This window comes from Procambarus clarkii, unplaced genomic scaffold, assembly GCF_040958095.1.
Source record: "Procambarus clarkii isolate CNS0578487 unplaced genomic scaffold, FALCON_Pclarkii_2.0 HiC_scaffold_329, whole genome shotgun sequence".
NCBI classification, from domain to species: domain Eukaryota; kingdom Metazoa; phylum Arthropoda; class Malacostraca; order Decapoda; family Cambaridae; genus Procambarus; species Procambarus clarkii.
This window is the reverse complement of record NW_027189362.1, coordinates 22,303-48,576: the sequence shown is the minus strand read 5'-3', so window position 1 is coordinate 48,576 and position 26,274 is coordinate 22,303. Positions and strand designations below refer to the sequence as shown.

At 41.0% G+C, this 26,274-nt stretch overlaps 1 long non-coding RNA gene across 1 annotated transcript in view; it reads left to right on the top strand.

Annotated features, from left to right (window-relative positions):
- Window positions 1-21,255, top strand: part of LOC138361372 (uncharacterized) — a 142,951-nt gene extending 121,696 nt beyond the window's left edge. Inside the window, exon 5 of the long non-coding RNA XR_011226934.1 lies at window positions 21,172-21,255. This is a non-coding gene — a long non-coding RNA (uncharacterized lncRNA). The remainder of the gene's footprint in view (window positions 1-21,171) is intronic.
- The last annotated feature ends 5,019 nt before the right edge of the window (window positions 21,256-26,274 follow it).

Sequence of the window (26,274 nt, the reverse complement as noted above, 5' to 3'; positions counted from 1 at the left end):
AGACAATATTTGGTTCCAAAATATGACTCAGGCCTCGAAATTGGGATGTTTGGGATATTTTGAAAACTGCAGGGGAGTTTGTGCAAAATGTGACTCACTGCCACTTTCAGTACTTGGCATATGTTGGGTATAAAAAGTCGTAATATCAAACTGTGAATACGTGCAGAGATCCAGACGTTGACTCCAAAATATGGCTCAGGCCTCGATATTGGGATGTTTGGGATATTTTGAAAACGGCAGGGAGGTTTGGGACAGATGTGACAAAACGGCGCTTTCAGTACTTGGCATATGTTGGGTATAAAAAGTCGTAATTTAAAATTGCGAATACGTGCAGAGAGCCAGAGTTTGGCTCCAAAATATGGCTCAGGCCTCGAAATTGAGATGTTTGGGATATTTTGAAAACTGCAGGGGGGATTGGAACAAATGTGACCAACGCCGCTCTCAGTACTTGGCATATGTTGAGTATAAAAAGTCGTAATTTCACACTGCGAATACGTGCAGATAGCCAGAATTTGGCTCCAAAATATGGCTCAGGCCTCGAAATTGGGATGTGTGGGATATTTTGAAAACTGCAGGAGGGTTTTGGACAAATGTGACCAAAAGCAGTTTTCAGTAATTGGCATATGTTGGGTATAAAAAGTCGTAATTTCAAACAGCTAATACGTGCAGAGAGCCAGAATTTGGCTCCAAAATATGGCTCAGGCCTCGAAATTGGAATATTTGGGATATATTGAAAACTGCAGGGAGGTTTGGGACTAATGTGACCAAATGCCGCTTTCAGTACTTGGCATATGTTGGGTATAAAAAGTCGTAATTTAAAATTGCGAATACGTGCAGAGAGCCAGAGTTTGGCTCCAAAATATGGCTCAGGCCTCGAAATTGAGATGTTTGGGATATTTTGAAAACTGCAGGGGGGATTGGAACAAATGTGACCAACGCCGCTCTCAGTACTTGGCATATGTTGAGTATAAAAAGTCGTAATTTCACACTGCGAATACGTGCAGATAGCCAGAATTTGGCTCCAAAATATGGCTCAGGCCTCGAAATTGGGATGTGTGGGATATTTTGAAAACTGCAGGAGGGTTTTGGACAAATGTGACCAAAAGCAGTTTTCAGTAATTGGCATATGTTGGGTATAAAAAGTCGTAATTTCAAACAGCTAATACGTGCAGAGAGCCAGAATTTGGCTCCAAAATATGGCTCAGGCCTCGAAATTGGAATATTTGGGATATATTGAAAACTGCAGGGAGGTTTGGGACTAATGTGACCAAATGCCGCTTTCAGTACTTGGCATGTGTTGGGTATAAAAAGTCGTAATTTAAAATTGCGAATACGTGCAGAGAGCCAGAGTTTGGCTCCAAAATATGGCTCAGGCCTCGAAATTGAGATGTTTGGGATATTTTGAAAACTGCAGGGGGGATTGGAACAAATGTGACCAACGCCGCTCTCAGTACTTGGCATATGTTGAGTATAAAAAGTCGTAATTTCACACTGCGAATACGTGCAGAGAGCCAGAATTTGGCTCCAAAATATGGCTCAGGCCTCGAAATTGAGATGTTTGGGATATTTTGAAAACTGCAGGGGGGATTGGGACAAATGTGACCAAACGCCGCTTTCAGTACTTGGCATATGTTGGGTATAAAAAAGTCGTAATTTGAAACTGAGAATACGTGCAGAGACCCAGAATTTGGCTCCAAATTATGGCTCAGGCCTCGAAATTGGGATATTTGGGATGTTTCGAAAACTGCAGGGGAGTTTGTGTGAAATGTGACTCACTGCCGCTTTCAGGACTTGGCATATGTTGCGTATAAAATGTCGTAATTTCAAACCGCGAATACGTGCATAGAGCCAGAATTTGGCTCCATAATATTGCTCAGGCCTCGAAATTGGGATATTAGGGATATTTTGAAAACTGCAGGGAGGATTGGGACAAATGTAACCAAACGCCGCATTCAGTACTTGGCATATGTTGGGTATAAAAAATTCGTAATTTCAAACTGCGAATACCTGCAGAGAGCCAGAATTTGGCTCCAAAATATGGCTCAGGCCTCGAAATTGCGATATTTAGGATATTTCGAAAACTGCAGGGGAGTTTGTGCAAAATGTGACTCACTGCCGCTTTCAGGACTTGGCATATGTTGGGTATAAAAAGTCGTAATTTCAAACTGGGAATGCGTGCATAGAGCCAGAATTTGGCTCCAAAATATTGCTCAGTCCTCGAAATTGGGATGTTTGGGATATTTTGAAAACTGCAGAGGGATTTGGGACAAATATGACCAAACGCCGCTTTCAGAACTTATCATATGTTGGGTATAAAAAGTCGTAATTTCAAACTGCGAATACGTGCAGAGAGCTTGAATTTGGATCCATAATATGGCTCAGGCCTCGAAAGTGGGATGTTTGGGATATTTTGAAAACTGCAGGGGAGTTTGTGCTAAATGTGACTCACTGCTGCTTTCAGTACTTGGCATATGTTGGGTATAAAAAGTCGTAATTTCAAACTGCGAATACGTGCAGAGAGCCAGAATTTGGCTCCAAAATATGACTCAGGCGTCGAAATTAGGATATTTGGGATATTTCGAAAACTGCTGGGGATTTTGAGCTAAATGTGATTCACTGCTGCTTTCAGTACTTGGCATATGATGGGTATAAAAAGTCGTAATTTCAAACTGCAAATACGTGCAGAGAGACAGAATTTGGCTACAAAATATGGCTAGGCCTCGAAATTGAGATATTTGGGATATTTTGAAAACAGCAGGGGGGATTATGACAAATGTGACCAAATGCCGCTTTCAGTACCTGGCATATGTTGGGTATAAAAAAGTGGTAATTTCAAACTGCGAATACGTGCAGAGAGCCAGAATTTGGCTCCAAAATATGGATCAGTCCTCAAAATTGGGATATTTGGGATATTTCGAAAACTGCAGGGGAGTTTGTGCGAAATGTGACTCACTGCCGCTTTCAGGACTTGGCATAGGTTATGTATAAAATGTCGCAATTTCAAACCGCGAATACGTGCATAGAGCCAGAATTTGGATCCAAAATATTGCTCATGCCTCGAAATTGGGATGTTTGGGATATTCTGAAAACTGCAGGGGAGTTTGTGCTAAATGTGACTCACTGCTGCTTTCAGTACTTGGCATATGTTGGGTATAAAAATTCGTAATTTCAAACTGCGAATACATGCAGAGAGCCAGAATTTGGCTCCAAAATATTGCTAAGGTGTCGAAATTGGGATATTTGGGTTATTTCGAAAACTGCAAGGGAGTTTGTGCAAAATGTGACTCACTGCCGCTTTCAGGACTTGGCATATTTTGGGTACAAAAAGTCGTAATTTCAAACTGTGAATAAGTGCAGAGAGCCAGAACTTGGCTCCAAAATATGGCTCCGGCCTCGAAATTGAGATATTTGGGATATTTTGAAAACTGCAGGGGAGTTTGCGCAAAATGTGACTCACTGCCACTTTCAGTACTTGGCAAATGTTGGGTGTAAAAAGTCGTAATTTCAAACTGCGAATACGTGCAGAGAGCCAGAATTTGGCTCCAAAATATTGCTCATGCCTCGAGATTGGGATGTTTGGGATATTTTGAAAACTGCAGTGGGGGTTTGGGACAAATGTGACCAAACGCCGCTATCAGTACTTGGCATATGTTGGGCATAAAAAATTCGTAATTTCAAACTGCGAATACGTGCAGAGAGCCAGAATTTGGCTCCAAAATATTGCTCAGGCCTCGAAATTGGGATATTTGGGATATTTTGTAAACTGCAGGGGAGTTTGTGCGAAATGTGACTCACTGCCACTCTCAGTACTTGGCATATGTTGGGTAAAAAATGTCGTAATTTCAAACCGCGAATACGTGCATAGAGCCCGATTTTGGCTCCAAAATATGGCTCAGGCCAAGAAATTAGGATGTTTGGGATATTTTGAAAACTGCAGGGAGGTTTGGGACAAATATGACCAAACGCCGCTTTTCAGTACTTGGCATATGATGGGTATATAAAGTCGTAATTTGAAACTGCGAATTCGTGTAGAGAGCCAGAAATTGGCTCCAAAATATGGCTCAGGCCTCGAAATTAGGTTGTTTGGGATATTTTGAAAAACTACAGGGAGATTTGGGACACATGTGACCAAACGCCGCTTTCAGAACTTAGCATATGTTGGGTATAAAAAGTCGTAATTTCAAACTGCGAATACGTGCAGAGACCCAGAATTTGGCTCCAAATTATGGCTCAGGCCTCGAAATTGGGATATTTGGGATATTTCGAAAACTGCAGGGGAGTTTGTTCAAAATGTGACTCAAGGCCACTTTCAGGACTTGGCATAGGTTATGTATAAAATGTCGCAATTTCAAACCGCGAATACGTGCATAGAGCCAGAATTTGGATCCAAAATATTGCTCATGCCTCGAAATTGGGATGTTTGGGATATTTTGAAAACTGCAGGGGAGTTTGTGCTAAATGTGACTCACTGCTGCTTTCAGTACTTGGCATATGTTGGGTATAAAAATTCGTAATTTCAAACTGCGAATACATGCAGAGAGCCAGAATTTGGCTCCAAAATATGGCTAAGGTGTCGAAATTGGGATATTTGGGTTATTTCGAAAACTGCAAGGGAGTTTGTGCAAAATGTGACTCACTGCCGCTTTCAGGACTTGGCATATTTTGGGTACAAAAAGTCGTAATTTCAAACTGCGAATACGTGCAGAGAGCCAGAATTTGGCTCCAAAATATTGCTCATGCCTCGAGATTGGGATGTTTGGGATATTTTGAAAACTGTAGTGGGGGTTTGGGACAAATGTGACCAAACGCCGCTATCAGTACTTGGCATATGTTGGGCATAAAAAATTCGTAATTTCAAACTGCGAATACGTGCAGAGAGCCAGAATTTGGCTCCAAAATATTGCTCAGGCCTCGAAATTGGGATATTTGGGATATTTCGTAAACTGCAGGGGAGTTTGTGCGAAATGTGACTCACTGCCACTCTCAGTACTTGGCATATGTTGGGTAAAAAATGTCGTAATTTCAAACCGCGAATACGTGCATAGAGCCAGATTTTGGCTCCAAAATATGGCTCAGGCCAAGAAATTAAGATATTTGGGATATTTTTGAAAACTGCAGGGGGGTTTGTGCAAAATGTGACTCTCTGCTGCTTTCAGTACTTGGCATATGTTGGGTATAAAAAGTCGTAATTTCAAACTGCGAATACGTGCAGAGAGCCAGTATTTGGCTCCAAAATATGGCTCAGGCCTCGAAATAAGGTTGTTTGGGATATTTTGAAAACTACAGGGAGATTTGGGACACATGTGACCAAACGCCGCTTTCAGAACTTGGCATATGTTGGGTATAAAAAGTAGTAATTTCAAACTGCGAATACGTGCAGAGACCCAGAATTTGGCTCCAAATTATGGCTCAGGCCTCGAAATTGGGATATTTGGGATATTTCGAAAACTGCAGGGGTGTTTGTTCAAAATGTGACTCAAGGCCACTTTCAGGACTTGGCATATGTTGGTTATAAAAATCGTAATTTCAAACTGCGAATACGTGCATAGAGCCAGAATTTGGCTCCAAAAGATGACTCAGTCCTCGAAATTGGGATGTTTGGGATATTTTGAAAACTGCAGGAGGGATTGAGACAAATGTGACCAAAAGCCGCTTTCAGAACTTGGCATATGTTGGGTATAAAAAGTCGTAATTTCAAACTGCGAATACGTGCAGAAAGCCAGAATTTGGCTCCAAAATATGGCTCAGGCCTCGTAATTAAGATATTTGGGATATTTTTGAAAACTGCAGGGGAGTTTGTGCAAAATGTGACTCTCTGCTGCTTTCAGTACTTGGCATATGTTGGGTATAAAAAGTCGTAATTTCAAACTGCGAATACGTGCAGAGAGCTAGAATTTGGCTCCAAAATATGGCTCAGGCCTCGAAATTGGGATGTGTGGGATATTTCGAAAACTGCAGGGGAGTTTGTTCAAAATGTGACTCAAGGCCACTTTCAGGACTTGGCATATGTTGGGTATAAAAAACTTGTAATTTCAAACTGCGAAAACGTGCATAGAGCCAGAGTTTGGCTCCAAAATATGGCTCAGGCCTCGAAATTGAGATGTTTGGGATATTTTGAAAACTGCAGGGGGGATTGGAACAAATGTGACCAACGCCGCTCTCAGTACTTGGCATATGTTGAGTATAAAAAGTCGTAATTTCACACTGCGAATACGTGCAGATAGCCAGAATTTGGCTCCAAAATATGGCTCAGGCCTCGAAATTGGGATGTGTGGGATATTTTGAAAACTGCAGGAGGGTTTTGGACAAATGTGACCAAAAGCAGTTTTCAGTAATTGGCATATGTTGGGTATAAAAAGTCGTAATTTCAAACAGCTAATACGTGCAGAGAGCCAGAATTTGGCTCCAAAATATGGCTCAGGCCTCGAAATTGGAATATTTGGGATATATTGAAAACTGCAGGGAGGTTTGGGACTAATGTGACCAAATGCCGCTTTCAGTACTTGGCATATGTTGGGTATAAAAAGTCGTAATTTAAAATTGCGAATACGTGCAGAGAGCCAGAGTTTGGCTCCAAAATATGGCTCAGGCCTCGAAATTGAGATGTTTGGGATATTTTGAAAACTGCAGGGGGGATTGGAACAAATGTGACCAACGCCGCTCTCAGTACTTGGCATATGTTGAGTATAAAAAGTCGTAATTTCACACTGCGAATACGTGCAGATAGCCAGAATTTGGCTCCAAAATATGGCTCAGGCCTCGAAATTGGGATGTGTGGGATATTTTGAAAACTGCAGGAGGGTTTTGGACAAATGTGACCAAAAGCAGTTTTCAGTAATTGGCATATGTTGGGTATAAAAAGTCGTAATTTCAAACAGCTAATACGTGCAGAGAGCCAGAATTTGGCTCCAAAATATGGCTCAGGCCTCGAAATTGGAATATTTGGGATATATTGAAAACTGCAGGGAGGTTTGGGACTAATGTGACCAAATGCCGCTTTCAGTACTTGGCATATGTTGGGTATAAAAAGTCGTAATTTAAAATTGCGAATACGTGCAGAGAGCCAGAATTTGGCTCCAAATTATGGCTCAGTTCTCGAAATTGGAATATTTGTGATATTTTGAAAACTGCAGTTGAGTTTGTGCAAAATATGACTCACTGCCGTTTTAAGTACTTGGCATATGTTAGGTATAAAAAGTCCTAATTTAAAAGTGCGAATACGTGCAGAGAGCCAGAATTTGGCTCCAAAATATGGCTCAGGCCTCGAAATTGAGATGTTTGGGATATTTTGAAAACTGCAGGGGGGATTGGGACAAATGTGACCAAACGCCGCTTTCAGTACTTGGCATATGTTGGGTATAAAAAAGTCGTAATTTCAAACTGAGAATACGTGCAGAGACCCAGAATTTGGCTCCAAATTATGGCTCAGGCCTCGAAATTGGGATATTTGGGATGTTTCGAAAACTGCAGGGGAGTTTGTGTGAAATGTGACTCACTGCCGCTTTCAGGACTTGGCATATGTTGCGTATAAAATGTCGTAATTTCAAACCGCGAATACGTGCATAGAGCCAGAATTTGGCTCCATAATATTGCTCAGGCCTCGAAATTGGGATATTTGGGATATTTTGAAAACTGCAGGGAGGTTTGGGACAAATGTAACCAAACGCCGCATTCAGTACTTGGCATATGTTGGGTATAAAAAATTCGTAATTTCAAACTGCGAATACCTGCAGAGAGCCAGAATTTGGCTCCAAAATATGGCTCAGGCCTCGAAATTGCGATATTTAGGATATTTCGAAAACTGCAGGGGAGTTTGTGCAAAATGTGACTCACTGCCGCTTTCAGGACTTGGCATATGTTGGGTATAAAAAGTCGTAATTTCAAACTGGGAATACGTGCATAGAGCCAGAATTTGGCTCCAAAATATTGCTCAGTCCTCGAAATTGGGATGTTTGGGATATTTTGAAAACTGCAGAGGGATTTGGGACAAATATGACCAAACGCCGCTTTCAGAACTTATCATATGTTGGGTATAAAAAGTCGTAATTTCAAACTGCGAATACGTGCAGAGAGCTTGAATTTGGATCCATAATATGGCTCAGGCCTCGAAAGTGGGATGTTTGGGATATTTTGAAAACTGCAGGGGAGTTTGTGCTAAATGTGACTCACTGCTGCTTTCAGTACTTGGCATATGTTGGGTATAAAAAGTCGTAATTTCAAACTGCGAATACGTGCAGAGAGCCAGAATTTGGCTCCAAAATATGACTCAGGCGTCGAAATTAGGATATTTGGGATATTTCGAAAACTGCAGGGGATTTTGAGCTAAATGTGATTCACTGCTGCTTTCAGGACTTGGCATATGTTAGATATACAAAATCGTAATTTCAAACTGCGAATACGTGCAGAGAGCCAGAATTTGGCTCCAAAATATGGCTCAGGTGTCGAAATTGGGATATTTCGGATATTTCGAAAACTGCAAGGGAGTTTGTGCAAAATGTGACTCACTGCCGCTTTCAAGACTTAATTGGCATATGTTGGGTATAAAAAGTCGTAATTTCAAACTGCGAATACGTGCAGAGAGCCAGAATTTGGCTCCAAAATATGGATCAGACCTCAAAATTGGGATATTTCGGATATTTCGAAAACTGCAGGGGAGTTTGTGCGAAATGTGACTCACTGCCGCTTTCAGGACTTCGCATATGTTATGTATAAAATGTCGAAATTTCAAACCGTGAATACGTGCATAGAGCCAGATTGTGGATGCAAAATATTGCTCATGCCTCGAGATTGGGATGTTTGGGATATTTTGAAAACTGCAGTGGGGGTTTGGGACAAATGTGACCAAACGCCGCTCTCAGTACTTGGCATATGTTGGGCATAAAAGAGTCGTAATTTCAAACTGCGAATACTTGCAGAGAGCCAGAATTTGGCTCCAAAATATTGCGCAGGCCTCGAAATTGGGATATTTGGGATATTTCGTAAACTGCAGGGGAGTTTGTGCGAAATGTGACTCACTGCCACTCTCAGTACTTGGCATATGTTGGGTAAAAAATGTCGTAATTTCAAACCGCGAATACGTGCATAGAGCCAGATTTTTGCTCCAAAATATGGCTCAGGCCTCGAAATTGGGATGTTTGGGATATTTTGAAATCTGCAGGGGGGGTTTGGGACAAATGTTACCAAACGCCGCTTTCAGTACTTGGCATATATTGGGTATAAAAAATTCGTAATTTCAAACTTCGAATACGTGCAGAGAGCCAGAGTTTGGCTGCAAAATATGGCTCAGGCCTCGAAATTGGGATGTTTGGGATATTTCGAAAACTGTAGGGGAGTTTGTGCAAAATGTGACTCACTGATGCTTTCAGTACTTGGCATATGTTGGGTATAAAAATCGTAATATCAAAATGCGAATACGTGCATAGAGCCAGAATTTGGCTCCAAAATATTGCTCAGTCCTCGAAATTGGGATGTTTGGAATATTTTGAAAACTGCAGGAGGGTTTGGGACAAATATGACCAAACGCCGCTTTAAGAACTTGGCATATGTTTGGTATAAAAAGTCGTAATTTCAAACTGCGAATACGTGCAGAGAGCTTGAATTTGGCTCCAAAATATGGCTCAGGCGTCGAAATTGGGATATTTAGGATATTTTGAAAACTGCAGGGGAGTTTGTGCAAAATGTGACTCACTGCTTTTTTCAGTACTTGGCATATGTTGGGTATAAAAAGTCGTAATTTCAAACTGCGAATAAGTGCAGAGAGCGAGAATTTGGCTCCAAAATATGGCTCAGGCGTCGAAATTGGGATATTTGGGATATTTTGAAAACTGCAGGGGAGATTGTGCTAAATGCGACTCACTGCTGCTATCAGTACTTGGCATATGTTGGGTATAAAAAGTCGTAATTTCAAACTGCGAATACGTGCAGAGAGCCAGAATTTGGCTCCAAAATATGGCTCAGGGGTCGAAATTGGGATATTTGGGATATTTTGAAAACTGCAGGCGAGTTTGTGCTAAATGTGTCTCACTGCTGCTCTCAGTACTTTGCATATGTTGGGTATAAAAAGTCGTAATTTCAAACTGCGAATACGTGCAGAGAGCCAGAATTTGGCTCCAAAATATGGCTCAGGCCACGAAATTAGGATGTTTGGGATATTTTGAAAACTGCAGGGAGGTTTGGGACAAATATGACCAAACGCCGCTTTCAGTACTTGGAATATGTTGGGTATATAAAGTCGTAATTTCAAACTGCGAATACGTGCAGAGAGCCAGAATTTGGCTCCAAAATATGGCTCAGGCCTCGAAATTAGGTTGTTTGGCATATTTTGAAAACTGCAGGGAGATTTGGGACACATGTGACCAAACGGCACTTTCAGTACTTGGCATATGTTGGGTATAAAAGTCGTAATTTCAAACTGCGAATACGTACAGAGACACAGAATTTGGCTCCAAATTATGGCTCAGGCCTCGAAATTGGGATATTTGGGATATTTCGAAAACTGCATGAGGGTTTGGGACAAATACGACCAAACGCCGCTTTCAGTACTTGGCATATGTTGGGTTTAAAAAAGTCGTAATTTCAAACTGCGAATACGTGCAGAGAGCCAGAAGTTGATCCAAAATATGGCTCAGGCCTCGAAATTGGGATATTTGGGAGATTTCGAACACTGCAGGGGAGTTTGTGCAATATGTGACTCACTGCCGCTTTCAGTACCTGGCATATGTTGAGTATAAAAAAGTGGTAATTTCAAACTGCGATTACGTGCAGAGAGCCAGAATTTTGCTCCAAAATATGGATCAGGCCTCAAAATTCGGATATTTGGGATATTTCGAAAACTGCAGGGGAGTTTGTGCGAAATGTGACTCACTGCCGCTTTCAGGATTTGGCATATGTTATGTATAAAATGTCGTAATTTCAAACTGCGATTACGTGCATAGAGCCAGATTTTGGCTCCAAAATATGGATAAGGCCTAGAAATTGGGATGTTTGGGATATTTTGAAATCTGCAGGGGGGTTTGGGACAAATGTTATTAAATGCCGCTTTCAGTACTTGGCATATATTGGGTATAAAAAAATCGTAATTTCAAACTGCGAATACGTGCAGAGAGCCAGAGTTTGGTTGCAAAATATGGCTCAGGCCTCGAAATTGGGATGTTTGGGATATTTCGAAAACTGCAGGGGAGTTTGTGCAAAATATGACTCACTGATGCTTTCAGTACTTGGCATATGTTGGGTATAAAAATCGTAATATCAAAATGCGAATACGTGCATAGAGCCAGAATTTGGCTCCAAAATATTGCTCAGTCCTCGAAATTGGGATGTTTGGGATATTTTGAAAACTGCAGGAGGGTTTGGGACAAATATGACCAAACGCCGCGTTAAGAACTTGGCATATGTTTGGTATAAAAAGTCGTAATTTCAAACTGCGAATACGTGCAGAGAGCCAGAATTTGGCTCCAAAATATGGCTCAGGCCTCGAAAGTGGGATGTTTGGGTTATTTTGAAAACTGCAGGAGGGTTTGGGACAAATATGACCAAACGCCGCTTTAAGAACTTGGCATATGTTTGGTATAAAAAGTCGTAATTTCAAACTGCGAATACGTGCAGAGAGCTTGAATTTGGCTCCAAAATATGGCTCAGGCCTCGAAAGTGGGATGTTTGGGATATTTTGAAAACTGCAGGGGAGTTTGTGCAAAATGTGTCTCACTGCTGCTTTCAGTACTTGGCATATGTTGGGTATAAAAAGTCGTAATTTCAAACTGCGAATACGTGCGGAGAGCCAGAATTTGGCTCCAAAATATGGCTCAGGCGTCGAAATTGGGATATTTGGGATATTTTGAAAACTGCAGGGGAGTTTGTGCTAAATGTGACCCACTGCTGGTATCAGTACTTGGCATATGTTGGGTATAAAAAGTCGTAATTTCTAACTGCGAATACGTGCAGAGAGCCAGAATTTGGCTCCAAAATATGGCTCAGGCCTCGAAAGTGGGATGTTTGGGATATTTTGAAAACTGCAGGGGAGTTTGTGCAAAATGTGACTCACTGCTGCTTTCAGTACTTGGCATATGTTGGGTATAAAAAGTCGTAAATTCAAACTGCGAATACGTGCAGAGAGTCAGAATTTGGCTCCAAAATATGGCTCAGGCGTCGAAATTGGGATATTTGGGATATTTCGAAAACTGCAGGGGAGTTTGTTCAAAATGTGACTCAAGGCCACTTTCAGGACTTGGCATATGTTGGGTATAAAAATCGTAATTTCAAACTGCGAATACGTGCAGAGAGCCAGAATTTGATCCAAAATATGGCTCAGGCCTCGATATTGGGATATTTGGGAGATTTCGAACACTGCAGGGGAGTTTGTGCAAAATGTGACTCACTGATGCTTTCAGTACTTGGCATATGTTGGGTATAAAAAATTCGTAATTTCGAACTGCGAATACGTGCAGAGAGCCAGAATTTGGCTCCAAAATATGGCTCAGGCCTCGAAATTGGGATGTTTGGGATATTTCGAAAACTGCAGGAGAGTTTGTGCAAAATGTGACTCACTGATGCTTTCAGTACTTGGCATATGTTGGGTATAAAAATCGTAATATCAAAATGCGAATAAGTGCATAGAGCCAGAATTTGGCTCCAAAATATTGCTCAGTCCTCGAAAATGGGATGTTTGGGATATTTTGAAAACTGCAGGAGGGTTTGGGACAAATACGACCAAACGCCGCTTTAAGAATTTGGCATATGTTTGGTATAAAAATTCGTAATTTCAAACTGCGAATACGTGCAGAGAGCTTGAATTTGGCTCCAAAATAATGCTTAGGCCTCGAAAGTGGGATGTTTAGGATATTTTGAAAACTGCAGGGGAGTTTGTGCAAAATGTGACTCACTGCTGCTTTCAGTACTTGGCATATGTTGGGTATAAAAAGTCGTAATTTCAAACTGCGAATACGTGACGAGAGCCAAAATTTGGCTCCAAAATATGGCTCAGGCGTCGAAATTGGGATATTTGGGATATTTTGAAAACTGCAGGGGAGTTTGTGCTAAATGTGACTCACTGCTGCTATCAGTACTTGGCATATGTTGGGTATAAAAAGTCGTAATTTCAAACTGCGAATACGTGCAAAGAGCCAGAATTTGGCTCCAAAATATGGCTCAGGCCTCGAAAGTGGGATGTTTGGGATATTTTGAAAACTGCAGGGGAGTTTGTGCAAAATGTGACTCACTGCTGCTTTCAGTACTTGGCATATGTTGGGTATAAAAAGTCGTAATTTCAAACTGCGAATACGTGCAGAGAGCCAGAATTTGGCTCCAAAATATGGCTCAGGCGTCGAAATTGGGATATTTGGGATATTTCGAAAACTGCAGGGGAGTTTGTTCGAAATGTGACTCAAGGCCACTTTCAGGACTTGGCATATGTTGGGTATAAAAATCGTAATTTCAAACTGCGAATACGTGCATAGAGCCGGAATTTGGCTCCAAAATATGACTCAGTCCTCGAAATTGGGATGTTTGGGATATTTTGAAAACTGCAGGAGGTATTGAGACAAATGTGACCAAATGCCGCTTTCAGTACTTGGCATATGTTGGGTATAAAAAAGTCGTAATTTCAAACTGCGAATACGTGCAGAGAGCCGGAATTTGATCCAAAATATGGCTCAGGCCTCGAAATTGGGATATTTGGGAGATTTCGAACACTGCAGGGGAGTTTGTTCAATATGTGACTCACTGCCGCTTTCAGTACCTGGCATATGTTGGGTATAAAAAAGTGGTAATTTCAAACTGCGAATACGTGCAGAGAGCCAGAATTTGGCTCCAAAATATGGATCAGGCCTCAAAATTGGGATATTTGGGATATTTCGAAAACTGCAGGGGAGTTTGTGCGAAATGTGACTCACTGTCGCTTTCAGGACTTGGCATATGTTATGTATAAAATGTCGAAACTTCAAACAACGAATACGTGCATAGAGCCAGAATTTGGATAAAAAATATTACTCATGCCTCGAGATTGGGATGTTTGGGATATTTTGAAAACTGCAAAGGGGGTTTGGGACAAATGTGACCAAACGCCGCTCCTAGTACTTGGCATATGTTGGGCATAAAAAAGTCGTAATTTCAAACTGCAAATACGTGCAGAGAGCCAGAATTTGGCTCCAAAATATTGCTGAGGCCTCGAAATTGGGATATTTGGGATATTTCGTAAACTGCAGGGGAGTTTGTGCGAGATGTGACTCACTGCATGCCACTCTCAGTACTTGGCATATGTTGGGTAAAAAATGTCGTAATTTCAAACTGCGAATTCGTGCATAGAGCCAGATTTTGGCTCCAAAATATGGCTAAGGCCTCGAAATTGGGATGTTTGGGATATTTTGAAATCTGCAGGGGGGGTTTGGGACAAATGTTACCAAACGCTGCTTTCAGTACTTGGCATATATTGGGTATAAAAAATTCGTAATTTCAAACTGCGAATACGTGCAGAGAGCCAGAGTTTGACTGCAAAATATGGCTCAGGCCTCGAAATTGGATTGTTTGGGATGTTTTGAAAACTGCAGGAGGGTTTGGGACAAATACGACCAAACGCCGCTTTAAGAACTTGGCATATGTTTGGTATAAAAATTCGTAATTTCAAACTGCGAATACGTGCAGAGAGCTTGAATTTGGTTCCAAAATATGGCTCAGGCCTCGAAAGTGGGATGTTTGGGATATTTTGAAAACTGCAGGGGAGTTTGTGCAAAATGTGACTCACTGCTGCTTTCAGTACTTGGCATATGTTGGGTATAAAAAGTCGTAATTTCAAACTGCGAATACGTGCAGAGAGCCAGAATTTGGCTCCAAAATATGGCTCAGGCGTCGAAATTGGGGTATTTGGGATATTTTGAAAACTGCAGGTTAGTTTGTGCTAAATGTGACTCACTGCTGCTATCAGTACTAGGCATATGTTGGGTATAAAAAGTCGTAATTTTAAACTGCGAATACGTGCAGAGAGCCAGAATTTGGCTCCAAAATATGGCTCAGGCGTCGAAATTGGGATATTTGGGATATTTCGAAAACTGCAGGGGAGTTTGTTCGAAATGTGACTCAAGGCCACTTTCAGGACTTGGCATATGTTGGGTATAAAAATCGTAATTTGAAACTGCGAATACACGCATAGAGCCGGAATTTGGCTCCAAAATATGACTCAGTCCTCGAAATTGGGATGTTTGGGATATTTTGAAAACTGCAGGAGGGATTGAGACAAATGTGACCAAATGCCGCTTTCAGTACTTGGCATATGTTGGGTTTAAAAAAGTTGTAATTTCAAACTGCGAATACGTGCAGAGAGCCAGAATTTGGCTCCAAAATATTGCTCAGGCCTCGAAATTGGTATATTTGGGATATTTCGTAAACTTCAGGGGAGTTTGTGCGAAATGTGACTCTTTGCCACTCTCAGTACTTGGCATATGTTGGGTAAAAAATGTCGTAATTTCAAACTGCGAATACGTGCATAGAGCCAGATTTTGGCTCCAAAATATGGCTAAGGCCTCGAAATTGGGATGTTTGGGATATTTTGAAATCTGCAGGGGGGGTTTGGGACAAATGTTACCAAACGCCGCTTTCAGTACTTGGCATATATTGGGTATAAAAAATTCGTAATTTCGAACTGCGAATACGTGCAGAGAGCCAGAATTTGGCTCCAAAATATTGCTCAGTCCTCAAAAATGGGATGTTTGGGATATTTTGAAAACTGCAGGAGGGTTTGAGACAAATACGACCAAACGCCGCTTTAAGAATTTGGCATATGTTTGGTATAAAAATTCGTAATTTCAAACTGCGAATACGTGCAGAGAGCTTGAATTTGGCTCCAAAATAATGCTCAGGCCTCGAAAGTGGGATGTTTGGGATATTTTGAAAACTGCAGGGGATTTTGTGCAAAATGTGACTCACTGCTGCTTTCAGTACTTGGCATATGTTGGGTATAAAAAGTCGTAATTTCAAACTGCGAATACGTGACGAGAGCCAAAATTTGGCTCCAAAATATGGCTCAGGCGTCGAAATTGGGATATTTGGGATATTTTGAAAACTGCAGAGGAGTTTGTGCTAAATGTGACTCACTGCTGCTATCAGTACTTAGCATATGTTGGGTATAAAAAGTCGTAATTTCAAACTGCGAATACGTGCAAAGAGCCAGAATTTGGCTCCAAAATATGGCTCAGGCCTCGAAAGTGGGATGTTTGGGATATTTTGAAAACTGCAGGGGAGTTTGTGCAAAATGTGACTCACTGCTGCTTTCAGTACTTGGCATATGTTGGGTATAAAAAGTCGTAATTTCAAACTGCGAATACGTGCAGAGAGCCAGAATTTGATCCAAAATATGGCTCAGGCCTCGAAATTGGGATATTTGGGAGATTTCGAACACTGCAGGGAATTGGTGCAATATGTGACTCACTGCCGCTTTCAGTACTTGGCATATGTTGGGTATAAAAAGTCGTAATTTCAAACTGCGAATACGTGCAGAGAGCCAGAATTTGGCTCCAAAATATGGATCAGGCCTCAAAATTGGGATATTTGGGATATTTCGAAAACTGCAGGGGAGTTTGTGCGAAATGTGACTCACTGCCGCTTTCAGGACTTGGCATAAGTTATGTATAAAATGTCGAAATTTCAAACAACGAATACGTGCATAGAGCCAGAATTTGGATCCAAAATATTGCTCATGCCTCGAGATTGGGATGTTTGGGATATTTTGAAAACTGCAGTGGGGGTTTAGGACAAATGTGACCAAACGCCGCTCTCCGTACTTGGCATATGTTAGGCATAAAAAAGTCGTAATTTCAAACTGCAAATACGTACAGAGAGCCAGAATTTGGCTCCAAAATATTGCTCAGGCCTCGAAATTGGGATATTTGGGATATTTCGTAAACTGCAGGGGAGTTTGTGCGAAATGTGACTCACTGCATGCCACTCTCAGTACTTGGCATATGTTGGGTAAAAAATGTCGTAATTTCAAACTGCGAATACGTGCATAGAGCCAGATTTTGGCTCCAAAATATGGCTAAGGCCTCGAAATTGGGATGTTTGGGATATTTTGAAATCTGCAGGGGGGTTTGGGACAAATGTTACCAAACGCCGCTTTCAGTACTTGGCATATATTGAATATAAAAAATTTGTAATTTCAAACTGCGAATACGTGCAGAGAGCCAGAGTTTGACTGCAAAATATGGCTCAGGCCTCGAAATTGGGATGTTTGGGATATTTCGAAAACTGCAGGGGAGTTGGTGCAAAATGTGACTCACTGATGCTTTCAGTACTTGGCATATGTTGGGTATAAAAATCGTAATATCAAAATGCGAATACGTGCATAGAGCCAGAATTTGGCTCCAAAATATTGATCAGTCCTCGAAATTGGGATGTTTGGGATATTTTGAAAACTGCAGGAGGGTTTGGGACAAATATGACCAAACGCCGCTTTAAGAACATGGCATATGTTTGGTATAAAAAGTCGTAATTTCAAACTGCGAATACGTGCAGAGAGCTTGAATTTGGCTCCAAAATATGGCTCAGGCCTCGAAAGTGGGATGTTTAGGATATTTTGAAAACTGCAGGGGAGTTTGTGCAAAATGTGACTCACTGCTGCTTTCAGTACTTGGCATATGTTGGGTATAAAAAGTCGTAATTTCAAACTGCGAATACGTGCAGAGAGCAAGAATTTGACTCCAAAATATGGCTCAGTCCTCGAAAATGGGATGTTTGGGATATTTTGAAAACTGCAGGAGGGTTTGGGACAAATACGACCAAACGCTGCTTTAAGAACTTGGCATATGTTTGGTATAAAAATTCGTAATTTCAAACTGTGAATACGTGCAGAGAGCTTGAATTTGGCTCCAAAATATGGCTCAGGCCTCGAAAGTGGGATGTTTGGGATATTTTGAAAACTGCAGGGAAGTTTGTGCAAAATGTGACTCACTGCTGCTTTCAGTACTTTGCATATGTTGGGTATAAAAAGTCGTAAATTCAAACTGCGAATACGTGCAGAGAGCCAGAATTTGGCTCCAAAATATGGCTCAGGCGTCGAAATTGGGATATTTGGGATATTTTGAAAACTGCAGGGGAGTTTGTGCTAAATGTGACTCACTGCTGCTATCAGTACTTGGCATATGTTGGGTATAAAAAGTCGTAATTTCAAACTGCGAATACGTGCAGAGAGCCAGAATTTGCCTCCAAAATATGGCTCAGGCCACGAAATTAGGATGTTTGGGATATTTTGAAAACTGCAGGGAGGTTTGGGACAAATATGACCAAACGCCGCTTTCAGTACTTGGCATATGTTGGGTATAAAAAGTCGTAATTCCAAACTGCGAATACGTGCAGAGAGCCAGAATTTGACTCCAAAATATGGCTCAGGCCTCAAAAGTGGGATGTTTGGGATATTTTGAAAACTGCAGGGGAGTTTGTGCAAAATGTGACTCACTGCTGCTTTCAGTACTTGGCATATGTTGGGTATAAAAAGTCATAATTTCAAACTGCGAATACGTGCAGAGAGCCAGAATTTGGCTCCAAAATATGGCTCAGGCGTCGAAATTCGGATATTTGGGATATTTCGAAAACTGAAGGGGTGTTTGTTCAAAATGTGACTCAAGGCCACTTTCAGGACTTGGCATATGTTGGGTATAAAAATCGTAATTTCAAACTGCTAATACGTGCATAGAGCCAGAATTTGGCTCCAAAATATGACTCAGGCCTCGAAATTGGGATGTTTGGGATATTTTGAAAACTTTAGGAGGGATTGAGACAAATGTGACCAAATGCCGCTTTCAGTACTTGGCATATGTTGGGTATAAAAAAGTCGTAATTTCAAACTGCGAATACGTGCAGAAAGCCAGAATTTGTTCCAAAATATGGCTCAGGCCTCGAAATTGGGATATTTGTGAGATTTCGAACACTGCACGGGAGTTTGTGCAATATGTGACTCACTGCCGCTTTCAGTACCTGGCATATGTTGGGTATAAAAAAGTGGTAATTTCAAACTGCGAATACGTGCAGAAAGCTAGAATTTTTCTCCAAAATATGGATCAGGCCTCAAAATTGGGATATTTGGGATATTTCGAAAACTGCAGGGGAGTTTGTACGAAATGTGACTCACTGCCGCTTTCAGGACTTGGCATATGTTATGTATAAAATGTCGAAATTTCAAACCGCGAATACGTGCATAGAGCCAGAATTTGGATCCAAAATATTGCTCATGCCTCGAGATTGGGATGTTTGGGATATTTTGAAAACTGCAGTGGGGGTTTGGGACAAATGTGACCAAAACCGCTCTCAGTACTTGGCATATGTTGGGCATAAAAAAGTCGTAATTTCAAACTGCGAATACGTGCAGAGAGCCAGAATTTGGCTCCAAAATATTGCTCAGTCCTCGAAATTGGGATATTTGGGATATTTCGTAAACTGCAGGGGAGTTTGTGCGAAATGTGACTCACTGCCACTCTCAGTACTTGGCATATGTTGGGTAAAAAATGTCGTAATTTCAAACTGCGAATACGTGCATAGAGCCAGATTTTGGCTCCAAAATATGGCTAAGGCCTCGAAATTGGGATGTTTGGGATATTTTGAAATCTGCAGGGGGGGGTTTGGGACAAATGTTACCAAACGCCGCTTTCAGTACTTGGCATATATTGGGTATAAAAAATTCGTAATTTCAAACTGCGAATACGTGCAGAGAGCCAGAGTTTGGCTGCAAAATATGGCTCAGGCCTCGAAATTGGGATGTTTGGGATATTTCGAAAACTGCAGGGGAGTTTGTGCAAAATGTGACTCACTGATGCTTTCAGTACATGGCATATGTTGGGTATAAAAATCGTAATATCAGAATGCGAATACGTGCAAAGAGCCAGAATTTGGTTCCAAAATATTGCTCAGTCCTCGAAATTGGGATGTTTGGGATATTTTGAAAACTGCAGGAGGGTTTGGGACATATACGACCAAACGCCGCTTTAAGAACTTGGCATATGTTTGGTATAAAAAGTCGTAATTTCAAACTGCGAATACGTGCAGGGAGCCTGAATTTGGCTACAAAATATGGTTCAGGCCTCGAAATTGGGATGTTTGGGATATTTTGAAAACTGCAGGGGAGTTTGTGCAAAATGTGACTCACTGCTGCTTTCAGTACTTGGCATATGTTGGGTATAAAAAGTCGTAATTTCAAACTGTGAATACGTGCAGAGAGCCAGAATTTGGCTCCAAAATATGGCTCAGGCGTCGAAATTGGGATATTTGGGATATTTTGAAAACTGCAGGGGAGTTTGTGCTAAATGTGACTCACTGCTGCTATCAGTACTTGGCATATGTTGGGTATAAAAAGTCGTAATTTCAAACTGCGAATACGTGCAGAGAGCCAGAATTTGGCTCCAAAATATGGCTCACGCGTCGAAATTGGGATATTTGGGATATTTTGAAAACTGCAGGGGAGTTTGTGCTAAATGTGTCTCACTGCTGCTATCAGTACTTGGCATATGTTGGGTGTAAAAAGTCGTAATTTCAAACTGCGAATACGTGCAGAGAACTAGAATTTGGCTCCAAAATATGGCTCAGGCCACGAAATTTGGATGTTTGGGATATTTTGAAAACTGCAGGGAGGTTTGGGACAAATATGACCGAACGCCGCTTTCAGTACTTGGCATATGTTGGGTATAATAAAGTGATGTGGAAAGCATTGGGGATTTTTTTTATATTGCAGAATAGTGACTGGGGCTTGTGCGTGATGCTTTCCTACTAATCCAAACCCACTCAGATGCACCTGCTATATTTAGATCAACAACACTGCTGATCTATGATTCATCCAGTGTCTAATGTCACTTAGTGGAGAGATTTAGCAAGAGGTCAGCAGCAGATCAACTTTTTCTAAATACCATGTTGGCGATCACGGCAAACAATGAGGGTGAAAAAAAATAATTTGCTGAGAGATTGCAATTCAGTAGAACTCCATTCACACTGACTGATGCCAAAATCTAGTACATCCATATCAGCCTGGATAGCTCCAGGGAGCCTCTGGCTCTCGCCAAGTAAATGATGTTTCATTACATTCATTTTTTTTTTACCCTGTCTATAAGACATGGTTTTCTACAGAAAAAATAATAACTATTTGGTATTTTTGAACATCATTCTCATAAATTTCTGCTCTGTTTAATTGAAGCCTTTTTATTTCAGCCATCCAACTATTATGAAGCCAAATGAGCTACGTAACAGCAATCCACGATTAGCAGAACTCACTGCCAAACAGGTAAGTGGGAGGGATGAGGTTTGATGCAAATGACAGATAAGGACAAACTTTAAAAGGATTCAGTATAAGTAGATAAATAAACACACAATTTAACAGGAGCATATCTAAGCAGTAGCGTATATACTAAGCCTACAAACATCGGATTATGCCTAAACAGTAGGAGTGAGTGCTCCCAAAGACACAAAGCCAGTGTTCTAAACACTTATATTCGTCGAGTCCTTACCCACTGTTCAGAATAGAGCAACGTGAGTAGGAAGTTTGAAAGTTAACTGAAGTGTTAGTGAACAATGGATATAGCAACAAAGAAATAAACGCGACATGAGATGACACCTGGACCAGGTACAATCCTGAGCCTAGAACAGAAACCACAACACCTCCAATAATATTATATTACAAATCGAATTTGGAAGGAAGGATTGGCCTTCAGCAAGGATTGGGCTACAGGAAGGATTGGTCTACAGGAAGGATTGGGCTACAAGAAGGATTGGGCTACAGGAAGGATTGAGCTACAGGAAGGATTGAGCTACATCTCCAAATGTATATTTGCCAGATAATTTGGCACTAAAAACAAAACGCATATATTATTGTTTAGACTAAATCCGCTACTCATTACTTTCCTGAAGTTGTCGTATATACACCACAAAATCTGCGTGTAAATCACGACAATTAACACGTGATGAAAATGTGACAGTGTCAGACCACGATGGAAGAATTGAAACAGGAATTTCCTTAAGTATTTTCGTAATTAATAATACATCTTCAGAAGGGTGTTTCAAGTCTTCCTTCGAGGTCTGACACTGTCACTACAGAACATGAATGTATTTACACGTTTCAACAATGAATAATGAGAACAATCATTATATGGATGGGGTAATAATAGGGGAGCATTAGCGCCTCTGGTGGTCACATGCTTAACTGTATTAGAGGTTGACAGTTTAGATATTATGGTGAAGTAAGGGTGAGTGGCGCGTCTGGGAATCCCACTTCTTAATGTGTGGCTCATTTGTCGACCAGCCCCCGCCTGGCAAGGGTCACGTTGATTACCAGTGAGCAAAAAATATGTGTTACAGATATCATTATTCAATCATAATATAGAAAGGATTGTTCGGGGTGTGTACTTCATGTTGTTATTCGTTATTATTTCGTATATTATATGTATTTAGACAAAATATAGAGGTGACTGTCAGGTGGCAGCCATAGGTGTACCCGCTAGTTAAGTCATTAGTGCGCTTGTGGTGGCCTTAATAGCCATACCAGTAGTTAGCCAGCAATCTTAAGGTTATCTTGAGATGATTTCGGGGCTTAGCGTCCCCCGCGGCCCTGTCCTCGACCAGGCCTTCTTTTTCTTACACATCCCCAGGAAGCAGCCCATAGCAGCTGTCTAACTCCCAGGTACTTATTTACTGATAGGTAAACAGGGTCATCAGGGTGAAAGAAAGTGCCCATTTGTTTCAGCCTCCAACGGGGGATCGAACCCGGAACCTCAGGATTATGAATCCGAAGCACTGTCCACTCGGCTGCCATGCCCCTTAAAACAACCCAAAGATAAATCTTCGACATATTTTGATGAAAATCTGAATGAAACGAAAAATGTTGGCCACAGATTGTGTGAAGATGGTGGAGGGGGGGGGATTGAGGGGGTGCAGGTTAATATGATGAGCATGATTCAGAATGATGGAAGGAGAAGGGCTCCTATGATGAATTGACCTAAGGGCCACCACCTACAGTGGCCTCGACGGGGACAAGACGGCGGCGCCTTGTCAAAGTTTAGCCTTCCTACCCCCCCCCCTTATTTTATTGAGGATTTGTCTTGTGTATATTGGGAACAAGAGGAATGACTCGGCATTTCAGACTTGAGTGGTTAAGCGGGTTCATTGGTTAATAATCCTTTGAGGGAAACAACACCCCTATTGTCTGTGTTACATTGTGGCTCATTGAGCTTGAAGCTGTTGTCCAGCCTGTCTGTGTCAAATATGACATTTTAGAGAAGTGGTCTGTATTAATGACCTCCAACTTGGTCAGTATTACAAAGGCCTCGGCTGTTATTTATTTATTTATATAACTACAAGTTATATTGGGTTTCTGATCAACCCGTCCTCTTAAAACTAACGTCACTTTTGGCTGGTATGCGCGGCGCTATGGCCAAATTTGGACGTAATTTGAAATGAAATCGACTCTCAAAAGTGACGCACTGTTCCGTTTTCTGTTTGAGTTGTCCGGCTTACTCGGCAAACTTAGAAGAGGATTCTTTCCATTAACATTTTTCATAACGTTTTGAAACTTTATGAGAATTTCCTGCCCACCTAACCTATCAGAGGACCCTTAACTTATTGTTGTTGACAAAAAAAATTCCAAATTTATTTTCATTTTGTTTTCATTTTCAAATTATGTCCATATTCGGCCATACGGGTAAACGGCTAAAGCGACGCTATTTTTAAGAGGACAGGTGACAAGGAGTACATAGCCCTATGTGTTTACATTCTTGTAAAGCAACTAGTACGCATAGGACTTCGGGCAGGTCCTTAATTTAACAGATAATATTAAGTAGGTAATTTCTAGGAAAATTTATAGGCTATAATCAATCTAAATCTATAACAATTTAAACTTTTATAGTGTTAGTCCTTCAAAGATTCGAGGTAGTGACAGTTGAACAAGTTCTGGCATGATTGTTGTTGCTGTCTTGAACTTTATCCAAAGCGGAAAATCATTGATGTGTTTTTAAAGTGAGGTTTCCATATTAGGACACAGTAGGCCAGATGGGGCCACAAGAGACTCTTACAGTTCAATATTCTATGTTGTTCGTTTAAGTCAATGATTCGTTTAACTATTCTTAAGGATTGTTTTCATATTAACTTTGAGTCCCAGATGTTTAATGGCTGGTACATCATAACTCCTAGGTAATATTTACTTAAATTTACCAGAGGGCCACCATTTCTCCATGGTGCCATCTACGGCAACAGGAAGCCGGCGGTTTGTCAAAAGTTCCCCTACGGTTCCTGAGGAGTTTGTCAATCTGTATTTTGAGCGCGCAAACTGCTGCATTATGACATTAGAGGTAGTTTCATAATATGTACACGGTGTCTTGTAGCTAAGCTAAAGGTGGCATATAATGTTCAGCAACAAGTCGCCCTAGATTGTTTAGTGTTAACGACTAGGGCGATGGAGTGGTTATAGCAGGATAGCAATTGTGCAGATAAATGGGGAAGATAATTGCAGATGAGGAGTCACAATAACGGGGGCTGAAATATGTTGACCAAACCACACACTAGAAAGTGAAGGGACGACTAGATAATTGTTTATCAAATAGATGGAAGATGTTAATTGTTTGCATCTTGTTTACTCTGCGATGTAAAATGAATTCACCTGTAAATGGTCATTTTTGACAATGTAATCACTAGGCTTCTAACGTTAGTTTAGGGCTCAGAGACCATATACTGTACTTAAGAGGTTTTAAACATGTTATTTATATAATTTAGGCCAATAGACAGCTATATAAATTAATAATACACAGTACTTTTATCTAAGGTTAGCTAAAGGTTTGTTTTAGTGGAAGACCCTAATAAGGTAATGTGTTTCTATGTAACTTTAAAAGAACATTGATGCTTAACCATAGCCTCATGAGTCGGAGACAAAAATGTATTCCGTTAGGCTATTGCAGTCTTATCAGTCTTATCAGTCTTGCCTACTCGCTATTGTTGATACAATCTGTAATTAATCTCTATTGCAATTTCACCTTTTCCAGTGATTGGTTCCAGTGTTCTTGAAATTCATAATTGTATTTTCTTACTCGATTGTATTTGAAATAAACTGTTTATACTTACCCTGGTGCTACATAGTCTAACTGGTTTGGTGCATTCTTTTGATAATTACTTATACATGCCCTTAATATATGTAAAAAATATTTTTTCAGGAGTGTGGCACGTGTGGACAAGTTTTGGATCAGAGGAGTCAAGGTAAAGTTAACAACTAGTTCTGGGGAGGAGCGGGTGGAAGTAGATGGACGTAGAAAACTTCACATTCTTGTTACACTAACACTGGTTTGTGCCTCGGAGAGGCTGCAGGATCCAGTAAGTTCAGTAGAGCTTCGGTTTCAACTCCTTTTGACCATGTCGTAGCTCAGTCGATTACGGCAGCATCTGGGATGCTCTCGGATGCAGGTTTGAATCCTCGTCCCGGCCCTTGTGGATTTGTACACTCTTGTTAGCAGGCTGAGAGCTTTTCTTTCCCATAGATTTATTTATAGAAGAGTTAGCAATAAGTCGGCTGGGTTTATTAACGTATTGTTTTTAGGTCCCATTTAGATTATGCTGTTCAGTTTTGGTCGCCATGCTAAAGAAAGGACATAATTCACTAGAACACGTCAGTTAGGATGTCAAAGTTAATCCCGCAAATTAGAAAGCTTCCGTATGAAGAGATGTTGGAAAAACCTTAACGTGACATGATTGAAGTGTACAAGTAGATGAATGGGCATAACAAGGAAGCTATTGATAAGGCTTTAAATGAAGATAAGTTCAGATTTAGGAAATACATGGTAAATACTGGTTTGGTAACTGGGTTGTGGATTTGTAGAACAAATTACTGGATCATGTGCAGACGAAGAGTCACAATAACGTGGCTGAAGTATGTTGACCAGACCACACACTAGAAGGTGAAGGGACAACGACGTTTCGGTCCGTCCTGGACCATTCTCAAATCGATTGTGGATCATACTACTGGATCACTGGATCCATATTACTGGATCATAATAGGCATAGGAATCTTTGATTGGTTGAAGCTTAGGTTAGACGAATATGAATGAGTGTAGGTGGATATAAATAGGAAGTGCCACGTGCAGGACAATAGGCCATCTGCAGTTTCTTGACTTACGTTCTACTAGTTTACACTCAGAACGCGACTCTCCAATCAGCTTACATCTGTATCCTCAATTACTGCTGGTGATCAAGGGCAAACATTTAACCTTGAATGTTTAACCTTGAATTGAGAGATAGGAGAATAATCTTAAGATTAGACTTGGACTGGCTGGCATATGC